This window comes from Prionailurus viverrinus, chromosome A1 (genome assembly GCF_022837055.1).
Source record: "Prionailurus viverrinus isolate Anna chromosome A1, UM_Priviv_1.0, whole genome shotgun sequence".
NCBI lineage: Eukaryota > Metazoa > Chordata > Mammalia > Carnivora > Felidae > Prionailurus > Prionailurus viverrinus.
In genome coordinates, this window is record NC_062561.1 from 88,290,552 (window position 1) to 88,296,551 (window position 6,000).

Here is a 6,000-nt window from a genome sequence, read left to right on the forward strand (position 1 = left end):
CCCGCGGTCCTCTGAGATCCCCGTGTGCTCTGTGGCTCCAGACCCCGCCTCACAGCCCGCGCATGCCCCGCCCTCCATGCCTCCCACGTACCCCACAGCCTCCCTGCTCCCCGCGCCCCAGTCCCCCACGTCCCCTGAGTGAGCGCGCCCGCCTGGCCCCTCTGCTTGGACCCCTGCACTGACCTCTCCCCTCCTGATTACCCCAGGCCCGAGGTCTAATTTTCACGCCAAAGAACGCAGCTGTCTCAAGCGCACACTGGAGAGATTTTTACTAAATCCGCCCATCTTGCCTTCCTGGGTAAATCCCACTGGCTCCTGTTCCTCTTCTTGGACTCCGTGAGCTCGTACTGTGCCAGGGGGCTTGCATTCATACCTGGGGACCGGGGTCTCCCTTCCCCCGCCACTGTTTTCTGAGAACTAGCTGGCACAGGACTGTGCTGTGACCTCATCCGATTCCGGGGATTCTGGGGAGTCTCTGTTCTTTCGCTACCATCTCAGTTTCTTTGCTGTGGCAAGTCTGTTCAGATTTTACATTTCTTTCTTTTTCTTTCTTTTTTTTCTTTCTTCCTTTTTCTTTTCAATGTTTATTTTTGGAGAGAGAGAGAGACAGAGTGTGAGCAGGGGAGAGGCAGAGAGAGAGGGAGACAGAATCCGAAGCGGGCTCCACGCTCTGAGCCATCAGCACAGAGTCCGACGTGGGGCTTGAACCCACAAACCCTGAGGTCATGACATGAGCCAAAGTAGGACACTTAACCCACTGAGCCACCCAGGCGTCCCTGCTCCTCTCTATCTGCTTCTTAAAATTGATTTCAGCGTCTGTTCTGACGCTGGCATTTGCAGCTATAAATTTCCCTTCATGCCCCACTTTAGCTGTGCCCTATAACTACTGTTTCCATTCCCATCTGGCCCAAAACGCTTTCTAATTATGTTCATGATTTCTTTCTTGACACATGGATTATTCCCAAATATATTGTCTAGTTTGCAAATGTGTGTGGCATTCCCAAGTTTCCTTGCATGGCTGACTTCTGATAGATTTTGCATGCTATTAGCTGTGAACAGTCTGGGGCAGGGCATCCCCTGGAAAATGTTCCAGGCACACCTGTGTTGTCCTGCTCATTCTGCTGCCAGTCAGTGTTATATTGTGCGCACACAGGAGTTTAATTTATGGGGTGACCTACTGAGCACTGGAAAGAATCCATTACTGATATGTCTCAAGAGAAAGGGGCATGCCAAGCCACCCAGGGCCACTTCAGGGAAACAGCAGTTTTGGTAGGAGGCAGAAGAAAGTAGTGAAGGGAGAGACCCAGGTTTGTTCCCCTGGTTTCCACAGGAAAGAGAAAGCAGGACGGGGTAAACAGCTTAGCTTGGCTGGTTTAAATAATTCTAGTGGGCTGTGGGGCAGAGGGTCTAGCTGTCCCATACCTGGTCCTGCATTTACTCAGGGCAGGGAGAATATTGGCTTGGTGGCTGAGAATCCAAGTTGGCTGGTGGTGTGGGATCTGCTCTGGATACCATGCTTACAAAAGAAGAGCATTTACTATCTCTAAGAATTTTTCAGCCTGGGAAGGGGTGGTCTTTCCCCCTCACCCCCGTCAGAGAGGACATAAACACCAGAGCATGAAAAATACAGAAAATAAGAAAATATATGGGGGGGTGGCTCAGTCTGTTAAGCATCTGGCTTTGGCTCAGGTCATGATCTCATGGTTGGTGGGTTTGAGCCCCGCATCAGTCTCTGTGCTGACAGCTCAGAGCCTGGAGCCTGCTTCAGATTCTGTGTCTCCCTCTCTCTGCCCCTCCCCTGTTTGCTCTCTCTCTCTCTCAAAATAAATAAACTTTATGTATAGATATATATTTAATACAACTGGCACTATGAGGCCAAATAGACAAATCTAGAATCTGAGAAAACACAGCATACTTATGGATGTCAGATTTGCCAGGTTGTTTGATGGTGTTTGGTAATTCCATATTCTTGCTGTTTGTTTTCTATTTATCCTGTCCATTACTGAGAGGAAACTATTGAAATTTCCAGCTGTTATTGTTCAAGTGTCTGTTTCTCCCTTTAATTCTGACACTTTTTGCTTTATGATTTTTCAGACTCTTTTGTCAGGTGCATACATGTTTATAATTGTCATATCTTTGTAATATTAAATTTTTTATTATAAAACGTCCTTTTTTCTAGTAACCTTTTTTTGTTTTATACATTATTTTTGATTATTTTATTATAACCACTTTAGCTTTTATTAACCATAAGACAGTTTGCAACTTCAGCCTTTTTGATTTCAATCTATTTGTGTCTTAAAGTGTGTCTCTTATAAACACCACTTCTATTTGTTTGTTTATCTATTTTGCTTTTTTGATCAGGGACAATCTCTGCCTCTTAACTGGAGTATTTCATGAACTTTCACTTCAAATTATTTCAAATTGCTTTATGCAGGTCTATCAATTTGCTATTTATTCTCTGTCTCATGTTTTCTGTGTTACCCTGTGCTCCTTTACCAATTTCTTTTATATTAAAGAAGTGTTTTCCAGTGGTCATTTTTATTTCTATTGGTGGTTCTTACTGATTGCTTGTGACATGGAAATATGCATCTTAATTTATCACAATTTACATCAGATCAATACTTACTTAATCCCAGTAAAAAACAGAAGATTTTATTCATTATAACTCTATTTACTCTCCCCTTCTGTGTGTGTATATGTGTAGATAAATATAAATAGGTAGGTTGATAGATGACAGATAGATGATGTCTATATGTTTTAACCCAATGATACAATGTTTTCATTATTGCTTTATATAATCTTAGGTATTTTATTTCATTTTATTTTTTAAAGTTTATTTATTTTATTTAGAGAGAGAGCAAGGGAGGGGCAGAGAGGGAGAGAGAGGATCCCAAGCAGGCCTTGCACTGTCAGCACAGATCCCAATGAAGGGCTTGAACTCATGAACCATGAGATCATGACCTGAGTCAAGATCAAGAGTCCGATGCTGAACCAACAGAGTCCCTAATCTTAGGTATTTTAAAGAAGTTAAGAGAAGTAGAGAGAAACATATTCATAGAGACTTTTACATTAACCTACATGTTTCTCATTTTTAGTACTTTTTTTTTTCTTCCTCTGGGTTAGCATAACTGTTGTCAGTGCCTCTTCAGTGTAGCTCCATTCCTCACTTCATTCTGTGTGCTTTTCTTGTTATATATGTTAGATCTTTACGTATTATCCTCCCAGATGTACAATTTTATAAATATTGTTGCATGTGGTTGTTTTTGTAATCAGTTAAAAACAAATTTTATTGATATTGTCTTTCATATCCTCCCATGTAACTGTCTTTACTGTGCTTTTTATTTCTTCAGGTCAATTTGAGTTTTCGTTGGGGTCAATTTCTTTCTGTATGAACAATGTTCTTTGGTATTTCTTGCAAGGGAAGTCAGCTATCAACAAATTCTCTCTGTTTTTGTATATCTGGGAATATCATTCTTTCCTTTTCCTTTGTGGAGGACAGTATCCATCTGTTTCCTGGATATGATTTCTCTGTTTTGATCATTTTCATCTATATGGATCATTGTCATCATCCTTACAATTATTTTTATTTCTGTATTGAAATGCCTACTGATTTCTTTTTTTAGTTTTTATTTACATTCCAATTAACATATACTGTAGTATTAGTTTCAGGTGTAGAATCTCATCATGATTCATCACTTCTGTACATCAGCCTGTGCTCATCACAACAGGTGTACTCCTTAATCCCCATCACCTATTTCCCCCATCCCCCCCATCTCCACTCTCAGAACTATCAATGTGTTCTCTAGAGTAAAGGGTTCATTTCTTGGTCTCTCTCTCTCTCTCTCTCTCTCTCTCTCTCTCCCTCTCTCTCTTTCTCTCTCTCTCTCTCTGCTTATTTCTTTTATATCTTAAATTCCACATATGAGTGAAATCATGCCTACTAATCTTTTAAAAATAAGGCTAAAAGCATCAAACAAAATTTACCATCTTCACCATTTTAAGTGCACAATACAGTAAGATTAATTATATTGGAATTCTATACCCAGTTGTTGAACAACAATTTCCCTCTTCCCCCTGTCCCTTCTGCTGCTGGCAACTACCACTCATGTTCTTGTGTCTAAGAGTTTGACTACTTTAGATACATCACAGAAGTGGATTCATGCAGGATTTATTTTTTGTGTCTGGCTTATTTCACTTAGGATAATGTCCTCAAAGTTAATCCATGTTGCAGCAGATGTCAGGATTTCCTACTTTTAAGTGGTCAAATAATATTCCATTATATGTATAGACCACATTTGCTTTGTCCATTCACATGTCCATTGCCAGTAAGGTTTTTTCCACCTCTTGGCTATTGTGAATATGTTACAGTGAACATAGTTATACAAATATCCCTCTGAGATCCTGTTTTCAAACCTTTGGGGTACATACCCAGAAGTGGAATTGCTAAATCATATGGTAATTGTATTTTTATTTTTTAATGTTTATTTATCTTTTTTTCTTTTTTTTCTTCTGTTTTCAATATATGAAGTTTACTGTCAAATTGGTTTACATACAACACCCAGTGCTCATCCCAAAAGGTGCCCTCCTCAATACCCATCACCCACCCTCCCCTCCCTCCCACCCCCCATCAACCCTCAGTTTGTCCTCAGTTTTTAAGAGTCTCTTATGCTTTGGCTCTCTCCCAATCTAACCTCTTTTTTTTTTCCTTCCCCTCCCCCGTGGGTTTCTGTTAAGTTTCTCAGGATCCACATAAGAGTGAAAACATATGGTATCTGTCTTTCTCTGTATGGCTTATTTCACTTAGCATAACACTCTCCAGTTCCATCCATGTTGCTACAAAGGGCCATATTTTATTCTTTCTCATTGCCATGTAGTACTCCATTGTGTATATAAACCACAATTTCTTTATCCATTCATCAGTTGATGGACATTTAGGCTCTTTCCATAATTTGGCTATTGTTGAGAGTGCTGCTATAAACATTGGGGTACAAGTGCCCCTAGGCATCAACTCCTGTATCGCTTGGGTAAATTCCTAACAGTGCTATTGCTGGATCATAGGGTAGGTCTATTTTTAATTTTTTGAGGAACCTCCACACTGTTTTCCAGAGTGGCTGCACCAATTTGCATTCCCACCAACAGTGCAAGAGGGTTCCCATTTCTCCACATCCTCTCCAGCCTCTATAGTCTCCTGATTTGTTCACTTTGGCCACTGACTGGCGTGAGGTGATTTCTGAGTGTGGTTTTGATTTCTATTTCCCTGATGAGGAGCGACGTTGAGCATCTTTTCATGTGCCGGTTGGCCATCCGGATGTCTTCTTTAGAGAAGTGTCTATTCATGTTTTCTGCCCATTTGTTCCCTGGATTATTTATTTTTCAGGTGTGGAGTTTGGTGAGCTCTTTATAGACTCTGGATCCTAGCCCTTTGTCTGATATGTCATTTGCAAATATCTTTTCCCATTCCGTTGGTTGCCTTTTAGTTTTGTTGGTTGTTTCCTTTGCTGTGCAGAAGGTTTTTATCTTCATAAGGTCCCAGTAATTCATTTTGCTTTTAATTCCCTTGCCTTTGGGGATGTGTCAAGTAAGAAATTGCTATGGCTGAGGTCAGAGAGGTCTTTTCCTGCTTTCTCCTCTAGGGTTTTGATGGTTTCCTGTCTCACATTCAGGTCCTTTATCCATTTTGACTTTATTTTTGTGAATGGTGTGATAAAGTGGTCTAGTTTCAATCTTCTGCATGTTGTTCTGCATGTCCAGTTCTCCCAGCACCATTTGTTAAAGAGGCTGTCTTTTTTCCATTGGATGTTCTTTCCTCCTTTGTCAAAGATTAGTTGGCCATACTTGTGTGGGTCTAGTTCTGGGGTTTCTATTCTATTCCATTGGTCTATGTGTCTGTTTCTGTGCCAATACCATGCTGTCTTGATGATTACAGCTTTGTGTAGAGGCTCAAGTCTGGGATTGTGATGCCTCCTGCTTTGGTCTTCTTCAAAATTACTTTGGCTATTT